The sequence below is a fragment of the Marmota marmota genome, unplaced genomic scaffold, assembly GCF_001458135.2.
Source record: "Marmota marmota marmota unplaced genomic scaffold, marMar, whole genome shotgun sequence".
Lineage (NCBI taxonomy): Eukaryota > Metazoa > Chordata > Mammalia > Rodentia > Sciuridae > Marmota > Marmota marmota.
This window is the reverse complement of record NW_026000185.1, coordinates 23,241,207-23,253,076: the sequence shown is the minus strand read 5'-3', so window position 1 is coordinate 23,253,076 and position 11,870 is coordinate 23,241,207. Positions and strand designations below refer to the sequence as shown.

Here is an 11,870-nt window from a genome sequence, read left to right as displayed (position 1 = left end):
GGGAGGGGGGTAAGGAGGGAGGGAGGGAGCAACACACCGTAGCACTGGTCCTTTCCCAGCACGTCTCTCCCCAGGGCAGGACAGTCCCTGGGAAGGAGATATCCATCCAGCCTAGAATGGCAGTCTCTGGGAAGGACCCGAAACATTGATTCCCCCAAGTAAATCCTTTCCCAGGGACAGTGCAGCGGGCCCTGGAGGGAAAAAGATAAGCACTGAATGCTGAGCGCTGGACCCGCCATCCTTGCCCAGGAAAAACATATTTCAAATGCTCGCAACACTTTCCTGAGTGCCCCGACTGATGTGTTCTGTCCAGGTCTTGCATGGTCCAGTGGTCCCCCTGTGTGACCTACATAAGCCCAGATTCCTCCTGTAATTGGGGCCATTTTCTACCCAGAAAGTGACCCTCTGACTGACTGAGCTGCTGAATACAAGGCAGAGCTGGTCTGCGGAGGCTGCCTCCGTCCGGGTTGCTTTCCTCCATGATGGTGCTGAGAGGCTTTGGTTCTTTTTGCTTACACAAGTGACCGGTGATGCAAGACTGGACACATCAATGAAGGTGCACTGGAGCGCTGCTGGCCCTGTGGGTCTGTGGGGTCTGGCGTGAGGCCAGAGGTAGACTGCCTCTAGGCTGATGGAGACGGGACCTTGCAGAGTGGACCCTACCTCCCCAGGTCAAGAGCCTGGGCTAGAGCCTGTTTTCTGTGTCTGACCGCCTGATCGGAGGCCCACACATTCTGTGCCACCCCAGGCGTCATCAAATACCCTGACATCAGTCACCCACAGAGTTGTTCTGACCCAAGCAGTTCTTTTGTTTTAAGGACAAGTACAGGACAGACGTGGACAGTACACTAAGTCATCCCCATTCAGGAAGAATAAATTAAAATACCCTTTCAGCAGAGTCAGAGTCAGGGAGCTGTCAGGGGCGCTCCAGGGAAAGGTGGCTCTTCCCTGGAGCAGCACAGTTCCCTGGACAGAGACCCCCAGAGCTGCCCTCCTGGGGCCACGCCCTGCTGGGAAGCCGGCCTCACTGTTCGGACAACCTGCTGCTGAATTCTCACTCTCTGCACTCATTCTTGGGGTGCGTGAGACCAGAACCCTCAGCACTCACACGGCCCTGGGCCACAGTCATGGAATCGACCAACTTTTATTTTATGCAGAGAAATGTATTTATAGAAATAGATAAATACTAATAAATGGAAATTCATATTTCATAAACAAATATAAAGACAATATTTTTAATTGTGCCAATTCTCAACTCATAGATTCTCCGGCTGACGACTTCCTCTACAGAGCAGCAGAGCACATTTACTCGGCACTCGTGGTGCTCCGGCCTCTGGAGGTGACTCAGAGGACACGCAAGATGGGGCAGGGTGCACGCAGCACCACGCCACCCGAGGTGAGCCACTGTATGTCCATGGGTTGGTGTCCTTGTGGGATCCTGGAGCTGTGCTCTGTGGAGACCAAGTCACCAGACATATGCACGGCCACGAGGACGGGTCTTACCCATGTCTTTGGGGAAACCAAAGCAGCCAGCTGCAGTCTGCTACCACCTGAGTGGGTTTTGGTGTCAGACCCACACAGCGTGGGGATCCCCCGCGGGGAGGGAGGGCTCTCACGGGGCTGCCGGCCACCTCCAGCCGCTGCCTGCTGTGCAGTCGTGAGCCCGCTATTGTCTGCCATGCACACACCTGCAGCAGAAGCACAACCTGCGAACAACAGTCAGACCCAAGGCCGGCGCCCCCCCCCCACCCCCGAGGCGGGGCGGGAAACCTGGGCCACCGGCCTAGAAGGGCAAGGGCCGAGGCCAAGGCCGCAGCTCCAGGCCCTTGCTGCACACGGATGTGACGTCAAGCCCAGCTCCTCCGGTTTGCTCAGGACTCCTCTGTGATGAATAAAATAGTTAATTTGTAAAATTCTTATGGACCAAAAGTTGTAGGCCTGCCAGCTCTGCCATCCAGGGGCAGAATGACGTCACTTGGCTGGACACACTTCAGAGGGATGGCCGAGGACAGAGGGGAAGTGGTGCGACGATGACCTCTTCAGCTGCGCCTACGCAGCGTCCTGGGAGCCCACGAGGCTGCTGGCTTCAGGACGTGGCCCAGTGCTGTTACACAGGCCTGCACGGGACCCCGGGGTCAGGAGTAGCCCAGGGGTGGCCGGGCGCCTGCTTCCCTGAGCAGCCCAGGAGCAGGGGTGGGTGCTTGCCCTGAGAGGAGGCCCTGGGAGTACAGGTGCAAGCCTGGGCAAGGCCGGGACCACGGGCACCCTGGTGCCTATGAGGTGCTGCTGGGGGCAGGACAAAGCGGCAGATCATAAGGGTCTGGATCTGGACTCAGTCCTACAGGAGTGAGGAGCCCTGAAGGATCGCCAGCGGAGGCTGGAGCTGGAGGACACAGCCACTCCTTGCCTGTGGGCAGATGACGCCTGCTCTTCCCAGATGGCAGCTTGTGTTTCCCTCCCCTCCAAGGACACCGTGTCTGTCCTCTACCTCTTCAGTGCTGGGCATCTGCAGTGCAGAGTGCAGAAGGTGACTCCTCAGGGCAAGATGAAGGGAGATGAATGGGGCCTCGCCCTGGGGCCGGGCACAGACTGCAGGCTCAGGGAGGCTGGTGGGCAGACGAGGCCACAGGGAGGGCAGCCCTGACAGGCAGGCAGAACTCAGCATCCTGCTGGGGCAGCAGATGACCACCACGGTCTGCAGGAGGAGGGCTGGCGATGGTGATGGTGACGGCTGCTGTTCTGGTCACCAGGTCCTCATCCTGCAGCAGACACCAGCAGTGCTCACCGTGGGTCAGGAAGTAGTCCAACGCCTCCTGCAGGCCCCCGACCCCTGGGGCAGGTGGATCACATCCCCATCTCAGAAATGGTGGCAGAGGAGTCTGAAGGCGCCCAGGAGGCAGACCTAGAGCTAGAGGCCTGGAGCCGGTGACCCCAGCCTTGGCCCCACCTCTCAAGAAGGAGTGGGTCTGTCCTGTTTCAGGGGACATGTGGAGGAGCTCCTGGCTTTGCTGGCTCTCCACCCTGTGTCCACAGTCCCAGGGTGAGGCCCCACCCTTTCCCTTTCTGCCTTCCCCAGGGAGTCCCCTGCACTCTGAGATATAGGTGCCCAGCACTGAAGAAGTGGAGGACCGACTCTGTGGCGCCTCTGCCTTTGGAGGCCATGGAAACAAGACAAGCCGCCATCAGGGAAGAGTGGATCTCTATCTGCCCACAGGCAAAGAACTGCCCACGTGATCCCTCCAGCCCTGCCTCTGCTGGAACTCGGACTTGGAGTCCATGGCTGTGAAGAGGGGCTCAGACAGGGCCCCTGGTCTGGGCCAGGACATCAGCATGTGAGGAGGGGCTCAGACGCAGCCCTGGTCTGGGCCAGGACATCAGCACTGGTTGAGAAGTTCAACGTCCGCTGCTTCTGTGCAGCACATTGGGTAAAGAAGGGGGAAAAATGGGCACAGTGTGACAGTGTGCCAAGCCCCTCTCCTGGGACACCCTGTCCCTGCTCACAAGGATCCCATCATGTGGACTTCTCTATCAGACCAGGAGAATCCGAGGCTCAGAGGGGCCCAGCAGGGCTCACGGTCACACAGCCCAAAGGAGGCAGCACTGGGGTGAGGCCATCTCTCCTGAAAGCCCTGCTCTTCTCTGGAGCCCCACGCAGCCTCCCCTGGGATGGGTGCTGGCCACCGTCAGAGGAGAGTCCTTGGTTATTTCCCAGAATGCACACAGAAACAGTCTTAAGCACAGCACCATCTGTGAGCAGAAGATAAGAGGGAACCACAGGCCAAACTCTGGGAAGAGTTTCCACTGAGGGCCCCGTTCCTGGGGACGGAGATAGTTGCAGCCACCAAGTGGGACCTCTAAACCACAGGAAGGAAACCCAGCCCCTGAGAAGCAGGCCCAACGGCAGCCTCTGTGCCTTGTCGAGTCCCGGGCTGCTGGGAAAAGGGATGCGTCAGCATGGCCCTCCGACGTGATAAGGAAGAGGGTGGAGAGTCTACTCTCCCTGATGGAGGAGGAAGGGCTCTGATAAGCCCCAGCCCAGCTGCCTGCGGTCACCACGCAGCATGTCCCCACCAGGGGACAGTGCTCTGATTAGGTCAGGGATCTCCCAATGCCCCTAGGTCATTCCAGGACGTTCTCCTACCATCGCACACACCAGCTTCTGGGGACAGTGAAGACCTAAACCACAACACGCACTGAAGGCCAGGTGAGTGGAGCGCACACCCCGCGAGCCGACCATGATGCAGAGGACGTGAGCTTGGACTCCCCAGGACTGGTGGAGGGGTGTTGAAAGGAGGGAGAAAACGGGACAAGACCTGAAGGAAAAGAAAGAAGCGCAGCCTGGAAGTCGTCCCTGTCACACGGGAGGCAAACCGAGCGAAATAAGAGAAGACTGAAGCAGGAAGACACCTGCAAAGGAAAATGACAGACAGTTCCCGAGGGTGGTGGGGACTGGAGCTGAGCAGTGAAGGGCTGCTCCAGGCAGGGCAATGGGGTGGGGTGGGGGGGCTGTGTGCCCTGCGTCTGACCTAAGTGCACAGGAAGCCCCAGTGCCAGGCTCCGGGCAGGAAGTGAGTGCTCCACGCGGCAGGAAGTGAGTGCTCCACGTGGCCGGAAGTGAGTGCTCCACGCGGCAGGAAGTGAGTGCTCCACGGGAAACAGAGCAGAGCTGCACTCCAACCTGTTCCTAGGGAGGAGGACAGGATGCCGCCACTCACCCGAAAGCCTTCCCAGGGGCATCTCTGCTCCCTCCTTTGCGGGGAGAAAGGCGGTGGCTGGGGCCATCTGTCCTGTCCGTTTAAAGAACTGGTGTGGCGGCTCCACAGAGGACCCACAGACCTGGGCCCAGCGAGCTGCTGGTTCCACTCGTCCCCTCTCCCAGCCTCCCTTGCAGCGAGGGGCAGGCGCATGGCTCTGCCCTGGCCAGTGAGAGGCTGTGGAGGCCTCTCCTGTGGTGTGAGAAGAGGAGCACCCACCATATGAACCCCACCCCTGGGTACCCACAGAGAAGGGTTCCACGCTGCTGCGCCCGCCCCCCTGCTCTCGTGTCTACCCTGCAGCAGCCTTGGTGTGGCCGGCAGGTAACGGAGATGCGGAGAGCTAACCACAGACTAAGGATGGAGAGATGGGAAGTGACCGGAGGGGCCTGGGAAGATGTCTCCAAGCCTTTGTCTCTGCCCTGAGCGCCTGCTCGTGAAGTCAGATCTACAGCTTTATTACTGAAGCCACCGTTAGGCTGTCCTTTATGCGTAACTGGAAGCAGAAGGGACACAGTCACCAGCAGTCTCCCCGGGGTCGGCTCCAAGAGGCCCTGGATGCCCAGCCATGATGCTCAGGCCCCGCACACGCAGAGGACGTGGTCCCTGCATATGATGGACACCAATGCTCCTGTTGTCTGAACCCTCTCTAAATGAGGTATATGCGGTGCAGTCACCGTATGCAGGGAGCTGCTGCGGTGTGTCGTTAGGGGGTAAGGACAAGACAATCTGCACGTCTGGTTTGCTGTTGGCTGACTCCACGGATCCGAGGCTGTGGCTACAGAGGGCCAACTGCAGTAATGGGAAAAGCACAGCGAGGATGCCCGTCATCATCCCATCATCACGGGGAGAAATGGCATTCTAAGCAGAACAAAGCAAGTTTTAAAGTGAAGGCTTTCACTCAAGTGCACTGTGAACATCTAGAAGATGAATTAAGATGAAGCATTTCTACCGTGGAGAACGTGGGATCCAACATGTGAATCGGCTACCCCATTCCTGGGTACCCTTCCAAAGGAAATGAAGTGGGCGTGCGAGAAGCACACACGGGCCTGGTATGCACCACTCACAAGAGCTGGGATGAAGAAGGTGGCCAACGCACAGGGAGCAGGACTCAGCCAGGAAGAAAGCATGCAATCCTGCCCTGGCAGCCCGGTGACGGAACTGGACATCAGGGTAAGTGGCCCAAGCGACACTGAAGGAAAAGTCCATGCTCTTTTCACATGTGGAAGCTAAAAATGTTCTCCTGAAAGCAGGATAGTACTTACTAAGTAATGGAAAGGGGCTGGGGAGGGAGAGTGGAAAGAGAGGCTGGGTTTGATCAGTGCACGCTGACCTATGTATGCAAACACCACAGGGAGCCCCAGTAATATGCACAATTACTGTGTGTTAATAAAAATGAAAAAAGAACATTGGATCGTACGGTACTTAAGTTAAAATTCTCTGACCCAAAAACTCTGTATTCAACCACACTTTAATGTTATTAGCAAAGTTAACAGAATCATATTTTCAGATTTGCAAAGGACTTTGTATCATTTTGTTTTCTAGCCAAATAATAGCAAAATACCTGAGGGTAGTTTCTTTGTAAAGAAAAAAAGGTTTACTTAGGTCACCATTTTGGAGGGTAGATGTCCAAGATCAAGTGTCCTCTTCAGCCTGGCCTCTGGTGAAAGCACCATTAGCTGCCCTCACAACCTGAAGGAGGATCCCACAGGGGGATGGACAATGCAGAAGGCGACATTGGAGGGTAGAGAGGTTCAGGGGCAGGCCTGCTCTTCCCTGACAAAGAGCACCAGGCTCCGAAAGCCCAGCGTGGATCCCTTGTGAGGGCCATGCCCTTGGTGACATCATCACCTCCTGCTCAGTTCTGAAAGGCCCCGCCCTCTCGCAACATCACCACACTGGGCGGAGCTTCCAGCAGGTGGTGCTTTGAGGGACAGATGTACCCAGGCCAGCTCCAGACCCGGGTGGTGTGTAAAAAGAAACCCCAATCCACCACGAAAAAGTAAAAAGCTCTGCCGCTCCCTGGGAGATGGACAGAGTTCCAATATTAGAGTGTGCACAAACAACGACGTGGACAAACATAGGCTGGGGACAAGCACGTGGAACTGGCTTGAGTGTGAACCTAAAACTAAACACAAAGACCAAACTATCCTGGAAACCGTGCGGTCAGCTTCGGGCCCAGGACAAGGCGGCGAGATCAACCTCCTCCGCCTGCTCCCCCTCCATCCTGAGAGCTGGAAGTGATGAAGCAACGCTGGAGGATCTCAAGGGGAGCGGGGAGCAGGCTTGGGACCCAGCCCTGGGGGACACAGGGGCAGGCTGTCTTCCGCCCACCACCCAGCAAAAGAGGACAGGCACTGTCCGGCATCCCCTGTCCTCCAAAACCCTGCAACAGGAGGCTCATCTTCCCCCAGATGGGATGGGGAGCCCTCAGGAAACACCAGGCGTGCCTGCCGATGGGCCAGGGCTCCAATGCACCCCACTCTCCCTCCCTGGCAGGCCAGAAAAGCTGACCCACCAGGTGAAACACAAGGACCCAGCAGGATGGACCCCCTCTGGGCACACAGCCTGGCTGGAAGCCTCCGTCCCCACTGATGGAAGGTGCTCCACCCAGAGACCACTCAGTGGTCCTCACAGTGTCTGGCCGGGAAGCTCGCTCTGGACCTGCGAGCAGAAGAGCCCTGAGCCAGGAGCCTCTTCGTTTCTGCCAAGAGTCCCCTCTCAAGGGACATGCCTGGCACCTTGACCTAAGGAAACCCTTTCTGCTCCTTGAGGCAGCATCAGGAGGACCAGCAGGGCCCCAGAGGCACCAGGTAAACCAAGCTGACTCCAGTGTCACCACAGAGGCTCTGCGATGACACTGTCATTGAAACCAGGGTGCCCAAGCCCCAGCCCAGGACCAGCACTCTGAGCCTGAACAGGGCAGCTGTCTACCAGGGGAAGCACTGATGCAGAGACTCCCAGCCAGCACCACCATGGGGGAGTCACCATCAGGGGTCACCATGCGGGGATCGGGCTGCAGTCACCCAATGGGACTTGAAAGAAGCCATCGTAAAAGTGCTTCCACAGTCACCAATTCTTCTGAACCAAATGAAAGATAAGGGACATCTCAGAAAAAGAACCAGATGGAAGTTAGGGAGCTGAAGAATGCAGCAGCAGAAATCAGAAACTCGCCGGACAGGACAGCAGAGATGACAGAGGTTGGACTCGATCACTGTGGTGATGGATCAGTTTCAACAGAATTCACTCCATACGAGTGACGAAGGAAAACAGAGACTACAGGGGCCTATGACACACACACACACACACACACACACCCACACCCACATTCACTGCAATCCCAGAAGGACAGGCAGCACAAGGCTGAGGCAGGAGGATCTCGATTTCAAGGCCAGCCTCAGCAACTTAGTGAAGCCCTAGGTAACTTAGTAAGACCCTGTCTCAAAATAAAACCAAGAGGGCTGGGGATGTGGCTCGGTGGGTTCAATCCCCGGTACCAGAATACACAATAAGTAAAGTATATTAAAGGAGCACTCAAAGACGTAATGGCTGAAAATTTCCAAATTTGTTGAAAAGCACAAACCTGTAGATTCAAGAAGCTGTTCCAACGCTCAAACAGGAAAAATTCAAATGAACCCATCCTAAGACACAGCATCATTAAACTTCTGAAGACTAGAAACTCAGAGAAACTCTGGAAAGCAGCCAGAGTGAAGTGATGCGTCCCTCAGAGTGGAAAGGAATTCAAATGACAGCCGAGTCCTCATTTAGAAATCACAGAGGCCAGAAGTAGTACAAAAGTTCTCAAGTTCTGGAGGATAAAAGAACTGTCAACTGTGGGTTTATATCTGGCAAAATTATCCTCTAGGAATGAGGGGAAATCAAAACGTCCTCGGAGGAGAAAAGCAAAAGGCATTTGTCACCCTCAGACTCCCCACTAAGGGCTGCCTGAAGGACACGCTTCCAACAGAAAGCAAGGCCCCAGCTCCGTGGAAATGCAGGCGCGGGCACCAACTAGCCCTTTCCTGGGCTTCATGAGTCACGGAAAGCCATCGAGGCAGAAGTCACATCCCTGCCTGAGGCTCAAGACGGTGCTGCTGAGGAGGAGGCCTCTGGGTCCGTTTCCTGCTGCCATCCCTGGATGCCTGAGATGCTAATTTATAAAGAATGAAGGATTATTTCTTACAGTTCTGAGGCTACAAGTCCAAGAGCATGGCTGGAATGTGACCAAGACCTCTTGCTGCGCCGCAAGGGCAGCCACATGGTGGGGAGTGCTGGGAGTGGCGAGAAGAAGCTGGCCAACCTCGCCCTTTCACCATTAGCCCACTCCTGCCATCGACAGCCCACTCAAGATGGTGGCCTGTGTCTACCCATGACCTTGGTCTCCTAGAGGCCACCTCTAGCCCTGCTGCAATGGCAACTGAACGTCACAAGGGCCTGGGAGGGGAGGTCCAGACCACAGAGGGATGGCAAATGGACCAGGAGGATGTGTCCTGAGGTCAAGAGCTGCTGTCACAGAGCAGCCACTCCATAAACTGCCCACAGACAGACCTGTGCACCCCCGATCCTGATGCCCGCTCAGGTCACAAGGAAACAAGAGAACAGGACCCAGAGGGACCAAGCTGAAAGCCGGCAGGAAAACTGCCCCAAAGAATTATCATAAACACAAATGAACTAAGTAGGCAGGTATCGGCAGAAAGCAGCAAGTACACGCTGTTGAGAGGAGATTCACGTCAAATTCCACAGCACAGGTAGGATAGGGGATGACATGCCCTCCAGGTAGCATTTTGGTTTGGGAGCAGGGGTGCTTGGGAGGGCAGGGAGGTACCAGGGATTGAACCTAGGGACGCTTAGCCACTGAGCCACATCCCCAGCCCTTTGGGTATATGTTTTATTTTGAGACAGGGCCTCTTTCAGTGTTGAGACTGGTGTTGAACTCATGATCCTCCTGCCTCAGCCTCCTGAGCTGCTGGGATTACAGGTGTGGCCACCGCACCCAGCACAGATATCAACTTTAAAAAGCGGCAGTGGACATATTAATAACCAATAAAGTAGACTTTGGAACAAAGAAAATTATTAGACGTGAAGAGAGAAATTATGCAATGGTAAAAAGGATCCATCCACCAGAAAGACCACCGGTGACCTTAAGTGTGGACTGGCCAAAAAAATACGTGAAACCACAAAGGACAGAGTTAGCGGGACAGCAGAGGAACTCTCAGTTATGGTTGAGAACTTTAACCCCCTCCATCCAGCAAAGGACAGGACTAGCAGAGAGTCAGCGAGGCCGAGGACCCCAAAGCCCAGCCCACAGGCTCCCGACACACGCACCCCCTCCCAGCAGCCATGGAATGTGCGTGATTTAGACGCCTGTGGGAAACTCACCAAGACAGGCCACCCTGGAAAACCAGCTGCAGATGTCCTTTGAAATGGCAGAGTGTGTCCTCTGATCACAGTGGAGTCCCCTGAGAAGCCACAGCAGGAGACACCCGGGAGGTGGCTGGGTACAGGGAGACAACCTGCCCTTTGAACCCATGGTTCACAGGAAAAACCTCAGTCCACAGAGAATAGAACCAAAGTGGAAATACAGCACCAACTGATATCCAAGTCTCCACGGTGAGAACCAGAAACCAGAGGAGGGCGGGAAATGAGAAGCCCTAAGCCGGCAGAGGGAGAAACCAACAGAGAGCAGGAAACAAGGAGACAGGAGGCAGGAGATGGCAGGGAAAGGCAATGAGAGAAAACCAGCTCCTATGGAAAAAGGAAACCAACAGACATCTAATAAAAGCATCAGCAGTCAGGAGAGGACAGATCTCCAAGGCCAGGAGGGGAACAGGGAGGTCCCCGTGGACTCCAGCCACCAGGAAGGTAATAAGGGGAAGCTGCAGAGGATCCTACACTCAGAAGTCCAGCGACTCAGCAGAACTGGTTCCTGGGCCATCAAAGCTAGTTCCTGGGAGGGGCTGCAGATGCCAAAACAGACAAAAGGCACAATTGGAATACTCCCATAATCTCTAAAGAATTAAATTAATCATTTAAAGGCTCCTAAAACCTAAAGGACATCTCCAGGCCCAGATAGTTCACAGGGGAATTCTACCACTTAAATATGAATTAACACCAGCTTGGTATAATTTCTCTGATGCACAATTTTAGACAATCTTTCTCATAAAATAGGAAGTGGGGCTGGGGGTGCAGATCAGTGGGACAGCCTCACACCTGTGAGGCCTGGGGTTGACACCCAGCGCCCCAAACAAAATAAAATAATCCCTGTTAAGGTTTTATACAAATCGAGTATGCTAATCTCAAGACCCAAAATCCAAAAGCCCCAACATCTGAAATTTTCAAGCTCCCTCAGGATGCCACAAGCAGGAAAGTGAAAGAGGCGGGCGGTAAATGACTGGCGGAAGGGGAATACTGCAAGAGCTCACCTTTGGCCTGATGGGGAAGGTGTGCACTCAGCACAGGTGAGCTTGGTGTGCAGAGTTGGTCTGTCCCCAAGGTATCGAGTATGTATTTGTAAATATTCTAAAATCTGAAAAAAAAAACAACTCTGAAATCCAACACATGTCTGGTCCCAAGCATTTCAGAGATGGGATACCTAATCTAAACTGGGGGTTTGCAAAAGGCAAAGGAGAGGAAAGTGGGTGATGGGTATGTGGGGTCTCCCCAGATGGTTGCTTATGTCTGCAGGTGAATCTGCAGCCATTCCAATACATTCATAAAAACAAACAGAACACATGCCTGACGCTGGGAAATGAACAGAGACAGTATGGAAAAGCTAAAATTTCTTTTAGGAAGTCGGAAGATATTGATTCCTTGGATTTGATATTTAAACAAATATAATTTTAAATACATATTTCATAAAGGTGAAGGCACTCAGTAGCAAAATGGTTTAGAATAAGAAAGGCTATCTTTCTAATAAATTTAAAGGATAAATATAAGAAACAATCAATATAGCAAAAGACAGAAAACAAAAAAAAAGGCTTTAAACCAGAAATACTAATATAGGACCCATGGAGTGTGGATAAGCAGATATAAAATGATTAGCAACAGATTAAACTACTCTATTAAAGGGCAGATTCTCTCAGAGGGGCTTATAAGATGAATCTGATGCTATGATTC

General features: G+C 54.2%; 1 protein-coding gene and 1 long non-coding RNA gene across 10 annotated transcripts in view; one reads left to right on the top strand and one right to left on the bottom strand.

Annotated features, from left to right (window-relative positions):
- The window catches only part of LOC125612376, a 13,000-nt gene extending 4,893 nt beyond the window's left edge, over positions 1 to 8,107 (top strand). For 3 of the 9 annotated variants that reach the window (XR_007342741.1, XR_007342734.1, XR_007342737.1), the window contains 3 exons: positions 395 to 556; positions 1,263 to 2,527; positions 2,751 to 8,107. This is a non-coding gene — a long non-coding RNA (uncharacterized LOC125612376). The remainder of the gene's footprint in view (positions 1 to 394; positions 557 to 1,262; positions 2,528 to 2,750) is intronic. The other 6 variants (XR_007342735.1, XR_007342740.1, XR_007342739.1 and 3 more) reach the window with 4 other exon arrangements.
- Caln1 (calneuron 1) overlaps positions 1 to 11,870 on the bottom strand; it is a 237,332-nt gene that overhangs the window by 99,057 nt on the left and 126,405 nt on the right. The gene's annotated exons all lie outside the window — the stretch shown is intronic.